Source organism: Heterodontus francisci, chromosome 6 (genome assembly GCF_036365525.1).
Source record: "Heterodontus francisci isolate sHetFra1 chromosome 6, sHetFra1.hap1, whole genome shotgun sequence".
Lineage (NCBI taxonomy): Eukaryota > Metazoa > Chordata > Chondrichthyes > Heterodontiformes > Heterodontidae > Heterodontus > Heterodontus francisci.
Window position 1 is genome coordinate 35,405,936 of NC_090376.1, and position 21,551 is coordinate 35,427,486.

Below are 21,551 nucleotides of genomic sequence, written 5' to 3' on the forward strand. Positions count from 1 at the left end.
GATCAGTATTGCTTTAAGAACCAGCAAGCCTTAGTAGTTATAGGAAGGTGCATTTTCATTGCCTTAGAAACAGCCATTTGAAGATTGCGATTCAAAGGGTGCATTCTCGATACCATGGAAACAGCCAATGGGAGTGAGACTCATGCGATACATTTGTTACAATTCAGTTTTTGAACTGGCTTTTGTTGAAGACAGTTTGTTATAATAGAACTCAGACACAGCTGTGATGACAGCACCTGGAAAAAGAGCTCTCAACCATTTAAACTGAAGGAAGGGGATTTTAGTCTTTATTATCTCAAAATTCTAAAAAAAAGTCAAGCCAAAACAGAGATCTCTGGTAACTTAAATTGAAGAAAGGGAAGTTAGACTGTGACAATCCTTTATCTCTCAAGTCAGATTGATTCTGTTGAAAGTGTTTGCAAGTTGTTAATTGTTGAAATTTGCTGGAGAAGGAAAGCAACCTCCTGTGAGGACTTCAAGCAACATTGGACTGTAAATTTGCAAGGACTCTCATTTTTTCTAACTTAATATTTATATCTTCATAGTGTTTAAGAATTTAATTCTTCTAACTAAATTTGTTGATTTAAAGACACCTGGTTTGGTTAGCCTCATTCGGGGGTTAATAGATTGTACAATTTGGTTGGGTCTTTAATTTGGAAAGTTTTAAAATGATATGTAAGCCGATCTGTGGAGCAACAGGAATGAATTAACAGTGCGTTGGTCCCACCACAATCAGAATCGTATATTTTGATTGGGGGCTTTGACAGGAGTTGTCAGTTGTAACAGTGGGTAGATCCATGCTGACCTCACTTTTAGTTTTCTTGTGATTTTCACAAGTGTTGTTCACTTTAGGATATGTTACATTCCCTTCTCCTTTTATTTGAGATAGGTGTTTTCCTAATCTGCCCCAGGTCCTCTAGGAAACTACTATTGGTAAAAAAAAAAAACATAAAAACGGACTGTAAAAGCTTCTATAGGTATGTAAAAAGGAAACGTTTGGCTCAGACAAGTGTGGGTCCATTACAGGAGAATTTACAATGGGGAATAGAAAAATGGCAGAGAAGCTGAATGATTACTTTGTGTCTGTCTTCACTGAGGAAGATGCAAGAAATCTCCCAGAATTAAAGATCCAAGGGACTAGGGAGAATGAGGATTTGAAGGAAATTATTATTAGTAAGAAGGTCGTATTGGAGAAATTAATGGGGCTGAAGGTCAATAAGTCCCCAGGACCTGATATTCTACATCCCAGAATGTTGAAAGAGGTAGCTATGCAGATAGTGGATGCATTGGTGATAATCTTCCAAAATTCTATAGATTCTGGAATGGTTCCTGCAGATTGGAAGATAGTAAATGTCACCACACTATTTAAGAAGGGAGGGAGAGAGAAAACCGGTAACTGCTGACCTGTTAGCCTTACATCAGTAGTAGGGAAATTGGTAGAATCTATTCTAAAGGATGTGATAAATGGACACTTGGATAATAACGATCTGATTGGGTATATCAACATGGATTTATGAATGGGAAATCATATTTGACGAACCTGTTGAGTTTTTTGAGGACATGCTCAGAATAATTCCAACTGTCACTATTCCAGTGACAAACGTCCTTTGTAGGTAAATATTAACTATGGGAACCTTCAAGCATTTGCCAGTAAGCCCTTTTACTAATACTGTGGTACTTGTTCTGTTTTCTGGTGCCATTGCTGTCAGTAGGGTTTGAAAACAACCAGGATCCCTGAGGATTATTGTCTCGTTGTCTGGTACCTGGGACACAAAGGAGTCATCATTTTCTTTTGTGCAAAAAGATCTGATATCTGCTCTGCTCTTGCGTGATAACAGAACACAGGCTTAGCACTTTCAAAGGCACAGACATGGGCTTGACTGCAGCGCCTCTTGGTTTTTGGCATACCGACAATTTGCCTGGACATGCTCAGATTTGCCACACCGGCAACATATCTGGCAGATCCCTACTGGTTTATCCCCTGGGTTCCTTCTTTTAAAAGTTGGAGACTGGTTGGCTTTTCCTTCCCTGATCTATTTTCTAAAGGCCATTTCTGCTTCCTCTGCTATATCTCTCTAGCTTATCAGTTACTAGACCCATTTATTTGGAGTTAAGGATTTGTGTATTAATTCATCATCGTTGGCCGTTTGAGCTGCTTCCCTTACACTTGACTCTTTGTTCTTCAATGTAGGTTCTTATACTAGTTGGGAAGCTATTTTTAAATTCTTCTAGCAACATCACTTTTCTCAAATTTCATGAGGGTTCCAGCTTGAGAGATCGTATCCAGCAATCAAAAGCCATATGTTTAATTCTTTTGAATGCAATGCAAGACTCTGTGGGTCCTTTCCGGGTGTGCTGGAATTTGTCTATATGCTGCCAGTACCAGTGCATATGCATTTAGAATTGCAGTTTTAGTTTGTTCATAATCAGAAGAAAGTTCCTCTGATTGACAGGGAAAGAAATTTCAAGCCCTACCCACAAACGTTCCTTGAGAGAGTCCAAAATTCTTGTGCGTGGTAGCTATTCTCTTAAATGAGATAAAATATGACTCAACCTCCTCATTACATTTTGGCACTGGTCTTGAGTGTCTCAGCACAAAGCTTTGCTCTGAATTGGAGATAGGATTTGAGTGGCTTTTTTCATTTTGGGTTTGTAGCCTTGCTAACTCACTTTCTTGCAACAACTTCTCTTTGCATTTCTCTTTCCTCTTTTTCTGTCTGAAACTGCAACTCCTCCCTTTTTAACTGTTTCTTCCCTTTTCATCTGCAACTGTATTCTAGATAGAGTGATTTTTTCAGTCTCTGTTTCCATGCTGTTTCCTCTAGTTCAGGGGTAAATTAAAAATGGTTGGCTTGACATTTCATCAGTTCAGGGTTCTTTGATTTTTGTCTGAAAATGATTCCCACCTCTAACTAATTTTTAAATCTTCAATACTTAAGTTAAACAAATTTTCCACGGGACATCTCTCCCTGCTCTACAATCTCCTTAGTCTTAAATGTGGCCATCTCTTTTGTTTCTATCATCGTAGAGAAAAAGAATACAAGATAACCTGTTTGTTTATTTTTCTACAATTTTAGATGTCAATTTTCCTCCTGTCTTCCAAATCTCTATCTGGCAGTTCAAATCCTGGCTTCGAACCCCCAATTTAAGGCCACATTGGCGGTTCCCACCTTTCAACTCCCCACCTGACCACGTGTATTTTTTATTGGGGCTTAACCACTTGGTGTTTTATTCTTCAAATAGAACAGTGACAGGCTTTATCGCTTTTAAAAACAGAAAATCAACGGTTGATTGATCAGTATGCCTTATCCCGAAATTGTCACAACCGCATCCACTCACTCTCACATCCGAGAGACAGATAGAGAAGGAAAAAAGTGACTCAGTGGAGGGGGGAGGTCATTGTAAACCTATTGGATTTTCTTGGAAATCAAGTCCTTGATGGTGTCCCCCTGAGCTAATTGTAGATTTCTCTCAATTGAAGGTTCAGTTGAAGATTGTGGGTTACTTCTGGTTCTCACTGCTCTATAATGTAAATGTAGCATTCAGCAGCAGGGCATATGCTTTCTGGGTTGGCTGGAACAGAAGCTTTTTGGATATTGCTTCTCTCTCTGGCTGTCTTTTTTTTCCACAAAGGTGAAACTGTGTAACCTCTCACCTGGTAGGAGACATTCTCATCTCTTCCCCATGGTGATGACACAATGGCCCAGGATGTGGCGACTTCACTCCCTTGTTGAAGACGACGACATTCAATTCTGGAATGTTTTAGGATGGGGTGCAATTGACACCTCTTAGCTTTGAAGATTTGTCCTCATCAGACAGAATACACAAAAGGACAAACCTTTCTCTGCAGTGACCATGTTGGATCATAGTCTATTGTTTATGAAACAGACTTTTAAAAAATGAACAAACGCAAGAGTTAGTCATTAAGAGCATTCACCACCAATGAGAAAAACACTCAAGTAGCACTACAGACTTAATCAGCCAGAGTGTACTGAATTAATATGAAACTGCTGCTCTCTCTGTTTGAGCCAACCTCAAAACAAATGCTGCAGGCCCAAAACTCTGACAATGCACCACTTAGTATTGCACATGAGTATCAACCTAGATGGAGTTTAAACTCCTGGTGCAGTGTTAAAATCCACAATCTTTTGGCCCAGATGCCAACTACTACCAATGGAACTAAGCTGGCATGCAAAAATGGCATGAAGCATCTGAAGAGGCATCTTCAGATTTAACTGATATTCCATTAAATCTCATTTAAATATTTAATACATATTACAATTACTCTTTACTGTGCTTTTTTAAAGCTATCAAAATGTAAGTTATTGTAAGAAATGTGGATTATCATTTTACTGGCTTTTTTGTATTATGAATTTCATATTGTATGAGCTTTTAGTAAATGAAGAGTTAATTGTAGCTGTGTATCTTACTGGAAAAAATGCTGCCGATACAGTTTGATTCAACCAGAATTACTTTGTGATACAGACCAATAACGAACAGATATTTAAAACTATGTAACAAGTTATGATCAAAATGTAACAGAAAAGCAGGATGAGTCGCACCAGAGATGTATAATCTAATGGACCTCAAGATTATAGATATCGACTGCCTTGAATTTTTGAGTATTGCCTTCAGCCTTAAAAAAATCATCCTGACATCACTACATTAAGTGGCTCCTTGTCTGAATTCTTATCTGATCCAAGAACAAATTATAAGTAAGGCTCTAAATCTTACATTATTCATGAAAAGTCTTTTTTCAAACAAGTGCTCTGAAGGAGCTTAAAAAAAAACTCATTCGACAGTAAGTTTTACTTTTAAGTCAACACAATACAACTGAATTGCTGATATTTACATAACATGTAAAAAAAAATTATAGAACATTCACTCATTGAATAAACCGAATACCTATAAAGCTCAAGTTAATACTACAATCTTGAACAGATTGGAAATGTTGGTTTCCATTCCATAACTGGGGTATTTTTTCAAGTAAACTACTGGTTCAGTAACACGCTACCAGGCTTCACTGCTGCTACCCGTTCCAATCTCGATTGTACCTACAAACAGATAAAAGTTTAGTTTGTTTGCTTCAGTTGTTAAATTGCACTGAATTTGCAATGTCATATTCATGTAAAGCTGCTCACTGAGTAAGATCAATTATTCCAACATCAAACAGTGCTGTTTAGTTTTCCAGCTGGAGAGGAAGTCAACTATTTTTTTTTAAACCACATTCTTTGTTAATAGGATAACAAAGGTGGTAAATATGATCAGGCAATAAATGCACATACCAACAGATGGCTGCAGAATTATGTACAGATGAAAATTAATGACTTTTTATATAGATCATAGGGTTCCTTACTGCCAGCTTCAACATCAAACATGCCCATTACAGCAATTAAAGTACTTTTGAAGTGTTATAATGTAGGAAACACAGCAGCCAATTTGTGCACAAGCACACTCACAAACAGCAGCATAACAAATGACCAGATCATTATTTTTAAGGTGGTATTTTTTGAGAGAGTGCCATGGGATCTTTTACATCCTTGATTTAATGTCTCATTCGAAAGTCGCCACCACCAGCAGTGCGGCACTCCCTCAGTACTGCACTGGAGCGTCAGCCTAGATTTACGTGCTGCAGTCTCTGAAGAGGGACTTGAACCTACAACCTTCTGGTTCAGGCAAGAGTGCGACAATTGAGCTGTGCCTGAGATTGTATGATCGACTGCACCACATCCCACCAATACCCAACAGTGGGAGGGATATCAAATCAAATGATACAGCACAGAAGGCCATTCAGCCCATTGTGCCTCTGCTAGATAGGAAATCTGTAGACAAGTCAGGGAGTGGAGTAGGAATAATGGAAGTATTGCTCCAAGATTTTAATAACATACTCATTTGGATATAGAGGGAATAAGTTGAGAAAAGAAATGGAATTCCCAAAATGTGTGCAGGACTCCTTCATCAAGCAGTATAATGATATGTTTACAAAAAATAAGTTTTTGCTAGATGTAGTTATGAGTAATGAGATAACCAGGTAGGATAGGTTAAATATGGGTAAGCACTTTGGGAGTTATGATTATATGTTTAAGGTTCAAACAGATAGGAAAAAAAGATGGTGCAAATTGCAATAGGGCAGATTTTAGAAAAACAAATTAGCTAGCTGAGGCAAGGTGGAAAAAGAATTTGGTGCACAGGATTGAAATTTCTAAAGGTGAATAAATATTTAGCATTTACAAAAAAAAGACAAGTTTCAAAATAGGAATAAGCTTACCAGTTGGAATTGAAGCAGATGGCATATGGGGCCTATAGGTATGATCAAAATAAGAGCAAACAAGAAAATAAGGAATGAGTTAAAAGGATAAGAAAAGGAGGAAGTATAAGGAGAGAATCAAATATCAGTAAAATGGGAAGAGTTAAATCTGAGATAGCACATTTTCAATCAGTTCTTAGAGATCTTCCTTCACAGTATATATACAGCTATAGTCTTTTGAAATAGCTTTCTCTTGAGAAATATGTAAGCCAAACACCTAGATTTTTCTTCATCTGAGCAAACATCAAAGTGTTGAGCTGAATTGCTAAACTCAAATATCCTGTAATTTTAAGCTTACTTTATAGATAAGGCTGTCAATAAATTGTGATCAAAGCAACATGCTGTTTTGACACTGCAATAGTGCAGACCCCTGTAGTATTTTTTTAGAATTAGAATTAGAACATTACAGCGCAGTACAGGCCCTTTGGCCCTCGATGTTGCGCCGACCATCTGACCTACACTATTCCATTTTCATCCATATGTCTATCCAATGACCACTTAAATGCCCTTAAAGTTGGCGAGTCTACTACTGTTGCAGGCAGGGCGTTCCACGCCCCTACTACTCTCTGCGTAAAGAAACTACCTCTGACATCTGTCCTATATCTTTCACCCCTCAACTTAAAGCTATGTCCCCTCGTGTTTGCCATCATCATCCGAGGAAAAAGACTCTCACTATCCACACTATCTAACCCTCTGATTATCTTGTATGTCTCTATTAAGTCACCTCTCCTCCTCCTTCTCTCCAACGAAAACAACCTCAAGTCCCTCAGCCTTTCCTCATAAGACCTTCCCTCCATACCAGGCAACATCCTAGTAAATCTCCTCTGCACCCTTTCCAAAGCTTCCACATCCTTCCTATAATGCGGTGACCAGACCTGCACGCAATACTCAAGGTGCGGCCTCACCAGAGTTTTGTACAGCTGCATCATGACCTCGTGGCTCCGAAACTCGATCCCCCTACTAATAAAAGCTAACACACCATATGCCTTCTTAACAGCCCTATTAACCTGGGTAGCAACTTTCAGGGATTTATGTACCTGGACACCAAGATCTCTCTGCTCATCTACACTACCAAGAATCTTCCCATTAGCTCAGTACTCTGCATTGCTGTTACTCCTTCCAAAGTGAATCACCTCACACTTCTCCGCATTAAACTCCATTTGCCATCTCTCAGCCCAGCTCTGCAGCCTATCTATGTCCCTCTGTACCCTACAACACCCTTCGACACTATCCACAACTCCACCGACCTTTGTGTCATCCGCAAATTTACTAACCCACCCTTCTACACCCTCATCCAGGTCATTTATAAAAATGACAAATAGCAGTGGCCCCAAAACAGAACCTTGCGGTACACCACTAGTAACTAAACTCCAGGATGAACATTTGCCATCAACCACCACCCTCTGTCTTCTTTCAGCTAGCCAATTTCTGATCCAAAGCTCTAAATCACCTTCAACCCCATACTTCCGTATTTTCTGCAATAGCCTACCGTGGGGAACCTTATCAAACGCCTTACTGAAATCCATATACACCACATCCACGGCTTTACCCTCATCCACCTGTTTGGTCACCTTCTCGAAAAACTCAATAAGGTTTGTGAGGCACGACCTACCTTTCACAAAACCGTGCTGACTATCGCAAATGAACTTATTCTTTTCAAGATGATTATAAATCCTATCTCTTATAACCTTTTCCAACATTTTACCCACAACCGAAGTAAGGCTCACAGGTCTATAATTACCAGGGCTGTCTCTACTCCCCTTCTTGAACAAGGGGACAACATTTGCTATCCTCCAGTCTTCCGGCACTACTCCTGTCGACAATGACGACAAAGATCAACAACAACGGCTCTGCAATCTCCTCCCTGGCTTCCCAGAGAATCCTAGGATAAATCCCATCTGGCCCAGGGGACTTATCTATTTTCACTCTTTCCAAAATTGCTAACACCTCCTCCTTGTGAATCTCGATCCCATCTAGCCTAGTAGGCTGTATCTCCGTAATCTCTTCGACAACATTTTCTTTCTCTACTGTAAATACTGACGAAAAATATTCATTTAACGCTTCCCCTATCTCCTCTGATTCCGCACACAACTTCCCACTACTATCCTTGATTGGCCCTGTTCTAACTCTTATCATTCTTTTATTCCTGATATACCTATAGAAAGCCTTAGGGTTTTCTTTGATCCTATCCGCCAATGACTTCTCGTGTCCTCTCCTTGCTCTTCTTAGCCCTCCCTTTAGATCCTTCCTGGCTAGCTTGTAACTCTCAAGCGCCCTAACTGAGCCTTCACATCTCATCCTAACATAAGCCGCCCTCTTCCTCTTGACAAGCGCTTCAACTTCTTGAGTAAACCACGGCTCCCTCGCTCGACAACTTCCTCCCTGCCTGACAGGTACATACTTATCAAGGACACGCATTAGCTGCTCCTTGAATAAGCTCCACATTTCGTTTGTGCCCATCCCCTGCAGTTTCCTTCCCCATCCTACACATCCTAAATCTTGCCTAATCGCGTCATAATTTCCTTTCCCCCAGCTATAATTCTTGCCCTGCGGTATATACCTGTCCCTGCCCATCGCTAAGGTAAACCTAACCGAATTGTGATCACTATCGCCAAAGTGCTCACCTACATCTAAATCGAACACCTGGCCGGGTTCATTACCCAGTACCAAATCCAATGTGGCATCGCCCCTGGTTGGCCTGTCCACATACTGTGTCAGAAAACCCTCCTGCACACACTGGACAAAAACAGACCCATCTAAAGTACTCGAACTATAGTATTTCCAGTCAATATTTGGAAAGTTAAAGTCCCCCATAACCACTACCCTGTTACTCTCGCTCCTGTCGAGAATCATCTTTGCTATCCTTTCCTCTACATCTCTGGAACTATTCGGAGGTCTATAGAAAACTCCCAACAGGGTGACCTCTCCTCTCCTGTTTCTAACCTCGGCCCATACTACCTCAGTAGACGAGTCCTCAAACGTCCTTTCTGCCGCTGTAATACTCTCCTTGATTAACAATGCCACACCCCCCCCTCTTCTCTGTTCTTACTGAAACATCTAAATCCCGGAACCTGCAACATCCATTCCTGCCCCTGCTCTACCCATATCTCTGAAATGGCCACAACATCAGGATCCCAGGTACCAACCCATGCTGCAAGCTCACCCACCTTATTCCGGATGCTCCTGGCGTTGAAGTAGACACACTTTAAACCAAGTTCTTGCTTGCCAGTGCCCTCTTGCGTCCCTGTAACCTTATCCCCTACCTCACTACTCTCAGCAGCCTGTACACTGGAACTTCAATTTAGGTTCCCATTCCCCTGCTGATTTAGTTTAAACCCCCCCCGAAGAGCACTAACAAATCTCCCCCCCAGGATATTGGTACCCCTCTGGTTCAGGTGAAGACCATCCTGTTTGTAGAGGTCCCACCTACCCCAGAAAGAGCCCCAATTATCCAGGAAACCAAAACCCTCCCTCCTACACCATCCCTGCAGCCACGTGTTCAACTCCTCTCTCTCCCTATTCCTCTCTTCGCTAGCACGTGGCACGGGCAACAACCCAGAGATAACAACTCTGGTTGTTCTCGCTCTAAGCTTCCACCCTAGCTCCCTGAATTTCTGCCTTAAATCCCCATCTCTCTTCCTACCTATGTCGTTGGTGCCTATGTGGACCACGACTTGGGGGTGCTCCCCCTCCCCCTTAAGGATCCCAAAAACACGATCAGAGACATCACGTACCCTGGCACCTGGGAGGCAACACACCAACCGTGAGTCTCTCTCGTTCCCACAGAACCTCCTATCTGTTCCCCTAACTATGGAGTCCCCAATGACTAATGCTCTGCTCCTCTTCCCCTTTCCCTTCTGAACAACAGGGACAGACTCTGTGCCAGAGACCTGCACCCCATTGCTTACCCCTGTTTAAGATGGAACTACAGGATCCTCAAGAACCAAGAGAAATGCTCATAAGAAACTAAATTATCAGCAGAAATAGAATAGAAAAATAATAGAACAAGTAACTCATGTCTCAAGCTAGGTCAGCTTTGGCAATTAAATATTCCTAGATATAAAAATTTCAGGAGCAATAGGAAGAAAGAGAGGGAGGACATGTGATATTAGATTGAGATGGTATTACAGCAGAAGGATTTAAATAAAGAAGTGGTCCAAGTGGGATCCCTTTGGATTTAGCTGAAAAATAACAAGGGACTGACAGTGGTAAACTGTTGATCAACAAAAGAGACAGAAATATCTAAGTTTGTTAGTGCTAGTTTGTCAGTCAGGGGTGTGGTGTTCAAAAATAAATTCAGAAGTGTTTTTAAATGTAGCATTGAAACTGGAGGACCTGGGTAGGAACAGATGAGGCTAGATTGGCAATTTATTTCAGAAAAGGGGATTTAGGAGATAGTGATCATTGTATCATAAGGTTTAGGCTGACTACGGAAAAGGACAAAGAGCAATCCAGCGTAAGAATAATTAACTGGGGGAATGTCAACTTTAATGGGGTAAGAATGGAGCTGGGGAAAATAAATTGGAGTCAAAAGCTGGCTGGAAAACTGGTAGATGAACAATGGGCTACCTTCAAAGAAGAGATAGTTAGGGCACAGTCAAGGAATGTTTCCTCGAAGAGGAAAAGTAGGGCAAACAAATCCAGAGCTCCCTGGATAACAAAAGAGATATCGATTAAGATAAAGAAGAAAAAGTGTGCTTATGACAGATGCTAGGTAGAAAATACTATTGAGAATCAGGCTGAATTTAGAAGCTCCAGAGGGGAAGTGAAAAAGCAAATAAGAGAAGCAAAGAGAGAGCACGAAAAGAGACTGTCAGCTAACATTAACGGAAATCCCAAAGTTTTCTATAGGCATATAAATAGTAAAAGGGTGGTAAAGGGAGGAGTGGGGCCAATTATGGACCAGAAAGGGGATTTACATATGGAGGCAGAGGGCATAACTGAGGTATTAAATGAATACTTTGCATCTGTCTTTATCAAGGAAGATGATGCAACCCAGACAATGTTGAAAGAGGAAGTAAGTCAGACACTAAAGGGGTTTAAAATTGATAAAGAGAAAGTATTAGATAGACTGTCTGCACTGAAAGTGGATAAAGCACCAGGGCTGGATACCGAGGAAAGTGAAGGTGGAAATCGCAAGGCACTGGCCATAATTTTTCAGTCTTCCTTAGACTCAGGGGTGGTGTCAGAGGTCTGAAGAATTGCAAACATTACACCCTTGTTCAAAATAGGGTGTAAAGATAAGCCCAGCAACTACAGGCCAGTCAGTTTAACTTCAGTGGTGGGAAAACCTCTAGAAAAAATAATTTGGGACAAAATCAACTGTCACATGGACAAATGCAAGTTAATTAAGGAAAGATGGCATGGATTTATGAAGGAAAAAATGTTTAACTAACTTGGAGTATTTTGAAGAGGTAATAGAGAGGATTGATGAGGGCAATACTGTTGATGTGGTGTGCATAGACTTTCAAAAGGCCACACAGCAGACTTAACAGCAAACCTGTAGCTCATGAAATAAACGGGATGGTAGCAACATGGATACGAAACTGGCCCAGTGACAGGAAACAAAGATTAGTGGTGAATGGATGTTTTTTGGACTGGAGGAAGGTTTGTAGTGGAGTTCCCCAGGGATCAGTGTTGGGACCCTTGCTTTTCCTGATATATATTAATGACTTAGACCTTTGTGAACAAGGCACAATTTCAAAGTTTGCAGATGATACAAAAGCTGGAAGTATTGTGACATGTGAGGAGGATTGTGTAGAACTTCAAAAGGACATAGACAAGTTGGTGGAATGGGCAAACAGGTTGCAGATGAAGTTCAATGCAGAGAAAAGTGAAGTGATTCATTTTAGTAGGAAGAACATGAACAGACGATCTAGAATAAAGGGTACAATTCTAAAAGGGGTGCAGGACCAGATGGACCTGGGTGTATATGTGCATAAGTCATTGAAGGTGGCAGGATAAGTTGAGAGAGCAGTCAATAAAGCATACAGTATCCTGGGCTTTATTAACAGGGGTATAGAGTACAACAGCAAGGAAGTTACGTTGAACTTGTATAAGACACTGGTTTGGCCTCAGCTGGAGTATTGTGTCCTATTCTGAGCACCGCACGCGAGGGAAAATGTGATGGCATTGGAGAAGTACAGAAAAGATTCACGAGAGTGGTTCCAGGGGTGAGGAATTTCAGTTATGAAGATAGGGGCGGCACAGTGGTTAGCACCGCAGCCTCACAGCTCCAGCGACCCGGGTTCAATTCTGGGTACTGCCTGTGTGGAGTTTGCAAGTTCTCCCTGTGTCTGCGTGGGTTTTCTCCGGGTGCTCCGGTTTCCTCTCACAAGCCAAAAGACTTGCAGGTTAGTAGGTAAATTGGCCATTATAAATTGCCACTAGTATAGGTAGGTGGTAGGGAAATGTAGGGACAGGTGGGGATGTGGTAGGAATATGGGATTAGTGTAGGATTAGTATAAATGGGTGGTTGATGGTCGGCACAGACTCGGTGGGCTGAAGGGCCTGTTTCAGTGCCGTACCTCTAAATAAACTAAAGATTGGAGAAGTTAGGACTGTTTTCCTTGGAGAAGAGAAGGCTGAGAGGTGATTTGGTAGAGGTATTCAAAATTATGAGGGGTCTGAACAGAGTAGATAGAGAGAAACTGTTCCCACTCATGAAAGGATCAAGAAAGAGAGGGCACAGATTTAAAGTATTTGGTAACAGATGCAAAAGTGACACGAGGAAAAAGTTTTTCATGCAGCAAGTGGTTAAGGTCTGGAATGCACTGCCTGAGAATGTGGTGGAGGCAAGTTCAATTGAAGCATTCAAAAGGGAATTAGACAGTTATAGGAAAAGGAAGAATGTGCACAGCTACAGGGAGAAGGTAGGGGAATGGAACTGAGGGAATTGCTCTTTCAGAGAACCGTTGAAGGGTCGAATGGCCTCCTTCTGCACTGTAATGATTCTGTGAAATGTCTCCAAGATGTCTGCTGTGGGAAACATAACACTCATGCATTGGTGGCTATTGTTCACAGGTTGGACGTCTAATTGTTGGGATAAAGAGAGATCTACTCTGCAGCTGACCAGGATCACTTGTGGCTAACATTCGGTGCCTCAAATGGGAAGCTTCCCAAACAAAACTATTTGCAGCTTCAAGTTACCTGATTGAAATTCTGGGTGAGCTTTGTAAGCACTGCATTGTGCTCCACCATTTTCTTCTGGTACATAGCCAACTGAGAAGATTCTTCAGTAAGTTTTTCTGTAATATAAATAACACGAACTATATTCCTATTTAACTTTTTTAAAAATTTTAATACTACTCAATCTCCCATGATATTGCACACAGGGAGTCAAGTTCAAGTGTAAACATGAGGTGAAGCAGGGTTCGAGCAGCCCCACAGGGAAGAGGGTGAAGTCAGAGTCATTTACAGCACAGAAGGAGGCCATTGGCCCATCGAGTCCATGCTGTCTCTCCACGGAGCTATGCAATCAGTCCCACTCCCTGGCTTGACCACCACCCACCCCCCTCAATAGCCCTAAAAGCCTATTTCTTTCAGGTGGCCATTCAACTTCCTCTTGCGCCATTGATCGATAAATGTTAACTTACATTATACCTGCCTAAACTTCACAATCAGGAATATAGCAATTCTGAATTTATAAAACAAATTTTTTTTAAAAATCACAAAAATAATATTGCAGTTGTAACAGACCATCTGGAATAGTAAAACTCAGACCACCACCACCATCTTCAAGGACAATTAGGGATGGGCACCAAATGCTGGCCTTGCCAGCGATGCCCACATCCCATGAAAGAATAAAATATATAAATTTCTAGTTTCAGCAAGAAGCAAATTAAGAGAATACGTAAAAAACATTTTCTCTCTCCACTTTCTCCCTCCAAATAGAAAAAAATTCCTTTTTGCTCCTGTTCACTTTCCAGCCATAAAAGTGGGCAGAAGGTCTGTTTGCAGGCTGCTATTATTCATTCATGTCCCCCAGGGAGAGAAAGTTTTTCTCCAAAAAGAAAGAAACTAGAAACCTGTTAGATCATGATTCACAGGCTTCAAGGTAAGTCCTACCTCAGTGTGGCACCATCTAATAGCAAGTTTATTTCCTAAGTGGAAATGCACTGTTGTAAAATTTGGAGGATAAAATTGGTTTAAATTACCTCAACTTATCAGCATAAATTACAAATCATTGTGAAATGTTGCTTGAATTAACACATATAAATTTGAATTATTTCTGAAACATTCATTTCCTTCTTTACAAAACAGGATGAACAAGTATGGATTCCAAGATATCTATCTGTAATACAGTGTGTCAATTGTTTTTTGCTCTTTTAATTACAGAACAATTTTACATAGGCAGTTCCATTATAAATGTGAAAACAGGAATTTGGAATTTAAAAAGTTGGCATAAAATGTTTCATTATTACTCGTTGATCATCTGTGGCATATGATGTGGGGAGTCAAGACTTTGTGTAGTCTTCAGGTGAAGTGGAGTTAGGAAGGCAGGGGATAATTGGATCAAGGCACACAGGAGTAATTCAGTATGCATTTTAAAAGTCTTACGCTATGTCCTCATTTATATTATTTTGTATAATACTTCAAAGTTATACTAATTACAAACCCTAGAGAGGGATATCCTTGTATTAATTACTCCACACGCAGTGAGGCTCCCAACTCAGGATAAAAACTGTTACTTGACATGTTGGTAGGTGCCAGACACGTTTTTTATAGGTTATTAGAAGAGCAGTTTAGTGAAGGTATATATTATATTATACATGTGGTGTACAGAAAACTATCAATATAATGACCACACCAAGCATATAACCAGCTAGTATTCTGGGCAGTAAATACTGGATCAAGTTCATTATTTGCTAAGTACCTGCAATGTAATTCTAGGCAGGGTATAAAAACATCACATCACAAAAGGCACACATCTAGTTCTGCAGATTCCATCATTTAATTGAATTCTTGCAATGCAATAAAGCAGCAACTATATTCCATTAAACTGCTCTTTGAAATTGAGGTCTCACAATATTCTGTGTTGCAATCCAATTAATGGTTCATGAGCCGAAAACGTCCAATTGCTTTCAGTGGCGGTGGGGGGGGGGGGGGGGGTGGGGAGGGGGGGAAAGAAGGGTAGCTTCTTTAAGAGAGTACTAAGTAGGTATTCAGTGTTATTTGATTTACATGATCAAAGCTAACAATTGTTCATCTTACAGATGACAGGCTGAGGGCAAATGAAAATCAAATATTACAATGTTATCTGCACAACTAAGCATGGCTGAAAGTGAACCACAACCCCTTTTTGGCCTGAGGTCAGGGTCACAACGCCCCTGGGAAAATTCAGCCCAAAATCTGTGCCATTATACTTACAAACACTGGGCGTTATCATTGACCAGAAACTGAACCGGACCAGCCACGTAAATACCGTGGCTACAAGAGCAGGTCAGAGGCTGGGAATTCTGCGGCGAGTAACTCGCCTCCTGTCTCCCCAGTACCTGTCCACCATCTACAAGGCACAAGTCAGAAATGTGATGAAATACTCTCCACTTGCCTGGATGGGTGCAGCTCCAACAACACTCAAGGAGCTCGACACCATCCAGGACAAAGCAGCCGACTTGATTCGCACCCCATCCACCACGTTTAACATTCACTCCCTCCACCACCGATGCACAGCGGCAGCAGTATGTACCATCTACAAGATGCACTGCAGCAACGCACCAACGCCCCTTCGATAACACTTTCCCAAACCCATGATTTCAACATCTAGAAGGACATGGGCAGCAGAGCAGTTCAAGAAGGTGGCTCACCATCACCTTCTCAAGAGCAATTAGGGATGGGCATTACATGCTGGCCTGTAAATGAATGAAAAAAGGATTGAACTTGAATAGTCAAACCATAGTTGCCAAAATTTAATGCTAGTTTCAGATTCCAAGAGGGTGAGATTTACAAATGATGGCAGAAGAGTAGAATTAGGTCAACTGGGCAATCCTATTAGCTGGGGAAATTAACACAGAAGAAAATACCTTTAAAACCACCCTAATGCAAAAGGAAGTCATGGCATGTATTTGAATCAAAAGAAGAGCACATGCTAAAAGCTAAAGTGGCTCACTGGTCATGTGCGAAGCCAAATCAAAGCAAAAATAATTTTACAGATTAAAATAAAATAATTTGAAGGACAAGGAATCATATCAAGCTCAGACAAAGGCAACAAAAGCTATCAGCATGTCCAATATGTAAGGCAAGGTGGTGGACAACTACAGCAGCAATTAATGTTTTTTTAAAAAGCTGTTAGGAAGCCAGAGGAGGATAACAACTTGCACTTATAAAATGACTTTTAATGAAGATAAATACACAAGGCACCCACATAGGTGTAATAGCAGATGCATGGGAACACCATCACCTGCAAGTTCCCCTCCAAGCCACACATCATCCTGACTTGGAACTATATTGCCAATCCTTCACTGTCACTGGGTCAAAATCCTGGAACTCCCCAACAGCACTGTGGGTGTACCTACCACACATGGACTGCAGCAGTTCAAGAAGGCAGCTCACCATCACATTCTCAAAGGCAATTTGGAATGGGCAATGAATGCTGGCCTAGTCAGCAATGCCCCATCCCATGAACAAATTAAAAAGACAAAAATAGACACCATACCAGAGATATCAGGAAGTGACTAAAAGCTTTGACTGGGGCTTAAAGGGATACTTTGAGGCAGGGAGATTTCCAGGATAAATTACTGAGCTTAGGGCCCAGACAGCTGAAAGGGGAGAGGAGGCAGGTGCCCAACGTCAGAATCCAAGGAATGGAGAATTTTCAGGAATTGCAGAGTTGGAGAAGATTACAGTGGGAGGAGAAAGACCAACTGCATAGGGCCATTAACATATTCCTCAGGCCAGGTTCAGGTAAAGTCTCAGGGCATAATGGAGATTTTAAATGTCTTCACACCAGTGGACAGCAGCGATACTAGGCGAGCTCCTTGCTTATTATATACTGAACAGCTCACTGGAGTCAGGGTTTGTTCCCATCAACTGGAGGGAGGCTCATGTGCTTATTTTCAAAAAGGGCAACAGGTCAGAATTAGAAAATTATAATTCTGTTAGCACGATTTCAGTTATTAGAAAGTTGCTAGTTGGAATACTTAGATCTATTGGAACCTGGACAGAAAAGGGTTTAATAGAGACCCTCAATATGGCTTCTAGAAAAGGCCATGTCTCACCAACCTGGTTACATTTTTGAGGAAGTTAATAGGTTAATGGATGAAAGTGACACAGTCAACATTGTACACTTGGATTTCAACTAGGTGGCAAACAATAGGCTACTTTATAGGATGCAGTCCTACGTGATTGGAGAACAGGTTCAGGGTTGGATAGGGAATTGGTTGCATTTTGCTAGACAAAAAGGTTGTTCTGCTTGGAGTCCAGTTACTAGTGGAACCTGGACATAATCGGTGTTAGTACTATTTAATCATAACCTATAATGATCAGGATAAAAGCACTGGGGAAATTATCTGGAAGTTCAAGGATGCAAGAAAAAGTAATGCAAGTGTTGGAATTTTGGAAGAAAAAAAACTAACTGCAATCAGATCCAAGCGTGATGGGGAAATGGGCAGACAACATTTAAAGTAGGTAAATGTTCTGTTGTGCATATTGATAGGCCTAACACCAAACATATGCACACTGTGCAGGGTTCTGAACTAAAATCTGTTGAAGGAGAGAGATCCATGTGTAATAGTACATGAGTTTCTAAAGGATTCATAACCAGTGTTGCAAGGTTATTGCTAATGCTAATCAAATATTAGGATGTATTGCTAGGTAGGTCCAATATAAAACAAAAATCACGCTAGTGACCTATATCCCTCACAGTAGATGATAGAGGAAAACAAAATATTGCAGATGCTGGAAATTTGAAAGCAAAAAAAAAAAAATCGAAAAAGCTAGAAATACTTCAGCAGGACGGCCAGCAGCTGTGGAAATACAGAAGTCAGTCAATGTTTTAGGCCTTAACCCTTCTTGAAGAATAGGAGATATTACAGATGAACAGCGTTTAAAAAGCAAAAGAGGAATAGGGAAAAAATACAAACAGGAAAATATGTAAAATGACATGAGTGTGCTTGGACGGAGAACAGGAGATTCATGATGAAATGGAAGAAATGATAGTAGCAGGAGGCACGTGAGAAGCAAACCCACCCCCTAATGGGTTAGATTAAAATCAATAGAGTTCTTTCCCTGAGCTTCACTGCAACAGTAGAGAAGGATATAGACAGATCAGAGTAGGAGTGATCTGGAAAATTGAAATGGTAAGCTACAGGGAGCTCATGGTCACACTTGTGAACAGAATGGAGACATTTAGCAATGCTATCACCTAATGCCCCTCCCTCTCAGCATTCTGACAGAACCATTTCTGTGATACACTGGTTTCCTTTTCTATCACCCCAATCAATTGATGTCCTTCCCCTGGCACATTCCCATGCCAATACAGGAGATACAACATTTGCCCATTCACCTCCTCCCACACTACTACCAAAAGAGGAATAGGGAAATAAACAAACAGGAAAATATGTAGAATGACATGCGAGTGCTTGGACGGAGAACAGGAGATTCATGATGAAATGGAAGACATGATAGTAGCAAACCAAACACTCCTCCTTTGTGAGATGGCAATTTACACATACTTTCTCCACCTAGCATAGTGTATTCACTACTCATTGCCCTGTTTCCTATCCAATGGGTAGACCATGTGCAGATTAGGTGATCATAGAATGATACAGCACAAAACTAGGCCATTCAGCCCATTGTGCCTCTGCTGGGTCTTTGAAAGTCATCCAGCTAGTCCCACTCCCCTGTTCCCGCCCCCATCTTTCCACTTATTATTGAATCCAGTTCCACCACCCTTTCAGGTATGCATTCTAGATCATAACACCCTTCATAATTTTTTCCTCTCATATTGTCTCTGGTTCTTTTGCCAATCACCTGTAATCTGTGCCCCCTGGTTACCGACCCTTCTGCCATTTACTCTATTAAAACTCTTCACAATCTTGAACATTGCCATCAAACCTCCCCTTAACCTCTCTGATCTGAGAATAATTCCAGTTTCTCTAGTCTCTCTGAAATCTTTCATACCTGATGCCATTCTAGTAATTCTCCTCTGCACTCTCTCTAAGGCTTTTTGATATACTTCCTAAACTGTGGTGTCTTAAATTGGAGATAATAATCCAATTGGGGTCTAACCAGTGTTTTATAAAGGTTTAGCATAAATTTCTGGCTTTTCAACTCGATGCTTTTATTTATAAAACTAAGGATCCTGTATGGCTTTTTAAACAACCTTCTCAACTTGTCCTACCCACCTTTAAAAATTTGTCTCTCACCAGTCTCCCTGTTGCTGCACCCACTTTAAATTGTACAATTTAGTTTATATTCTTCTTCTTCTTTGGCCTCCTTGTCTCGAGAGACAATGGGTAAGCGCCTGGAGGTGGTCAGTGGTTTGTGGAGCAGCACCTGGAGTGGCTATAAAGGCCAATTCTAGAGTGACAGACTGTTCCACAGATGCTGCAGATAAAATTGGTTGTCAGGGCTGTTATACAGTTGGCTCTCTCCTTGCGCTTCTGTCTTTTTTCCTACCAACGCTGTACAATGTGTCCTTGGGGATCCTGCCATCTTCCATACGGCTTACATGGCCAAGCCATCTCAGGCGCCGCTGGCTTAGTATGGTGTATATGCTGGGGATGTTGGCCGCCTCGAGGGCTTCGGTGTTGGAAATACGATCCTGCCACCTGATGCCAAGGATTCTCCAGAGGCAGCGAAGATGGAATGAATTGAGACGTCGCTCCTGGCTGACGTACGTTGTCCAGGCCTTGCTGTCGTAGAGCAAGGTACTGAGGATACAGGCTTGATACACTTGGACTTTTGTGTTCTGGGTCAGTGCGCCATTTTCCCACACTCTCTTGGCCAGTCTGGACATAGCAGAGGAAGTCTTTCCCATGCGCTTGTTTAATTCTGCATCGAGAGACAGGTTACTGGTGATAGTTCTGCCTAGGTAGGTGAACTCTTGAACCACTTCCAGAGTGTGATCACCGATATTGATAGATGGGGCATTTCTGACGTCCTGTCCCATGATGTTCGTTTTCTTGAGGCTGATGGTTAGGCCAAATTCATTGCAGGCAGCCGCAAACCTGTCGATGAGTCTCTGCAGACACTCTTCAGTGTGAGATGTTAATGCAGCATCATCAGTTTATATTGCCTCCTTATTCATACTGCCAAAAGGTATCACCTCTCTGCATTAAATTTCATCTGCCATGTGTCTGCCCATTTTACCAGTCTGTCTATTAACTCAAGTCTGTTACTATCCTCATTAGATTGGACTACTCATTCCTGAATTTTGTATCACTGCAAACGTTCATACCTGCCCCAATATTGCTCTACGTGGCCGAGTGTCTAATTGTGCTTGAAATTTGGCAGTGAAGCTCCTTGGGACATTTCATTACATTAAAGGCGTTATACAAATAAAAGTTGTTGTTGTAAACTACTGACCTATAATTCTCAAGCTTATATTTTCCCTCTTGAACTGGGTTTTTAAACATTTGCCATCCTCTAGTTGTTTGACAATCCAAACATCTTTAGAAGATTATCTAAAAATACATCCACAACAAATGGCAACCCAAAAACATCACCGTAACAAAAAGCTATTTTAGACAGCAGTGCAACTTTTAAATAAGCTTCTGGCAAAGTATTTTGCAACTGTAAAATCTCTTTTGGTCAAACACCACACCCCAATGATCCCTACAAAAATTCGCAGCTGAAGTCATTCTTAAATCGCAATCGCTTCATGTGCATAAGTAAAACCTTTACACGCTTCTAGGGTGCATTTTAAGAGGGGCAGTGAAAGTGATGTCCTGAGGCAAAATACATCCCATTAAAGGGCGCCATGACTTAATATCACCGAGGTAAAAACAATACATGCCGTCTCGCTCACTATCAATTTCTTTTTCAACTCTGCACAATTCCCACCCTTTTTACCCAGCTGGGTTTCTTGAAAAGCCTGCAACTGCTGTCACACCAATGTACATTATTACCGATATTGCCTTTCATCCTCTCGTACTCTTTCACAGACTCCGACACCCCGACTCTGTCCATAGCCTTCACCCGCTGAGCATCAAGTAACCGCAATTGCGCGGGACCTTTCAGCCCGCTCACGCAGCAGGAGACTTCCGGGCCCCAGGTCACATGACAGCGCGTTGCCACAGAGACG

At 41.3% G+C, this 21,551-nt stretch overlaps 1 long non-coding RNA gene across 1 annotated transcript; it reads right to left on the bottom strand.

The window, feature by feature from the left end:
- Positions 1-281: 281 nt before the first annotated feature.
- Positions 282-21,507, bottom strand: LOC137371245 (uncharacterized). The gene is made up of 3 exons (XR_010975197.1): positions 21,376-21,507; positions 13,457-13,554; positions 282-5,054 (listed from the first exon to the last, which is right to left on the bottom strand). It is a non-coding gene; the product is annotated as an uncharacterized lncRNA (long non-coding RNA).
- Between the last annotated feature and the right edge of the window lie 44 nt (positions 21,508-21,551).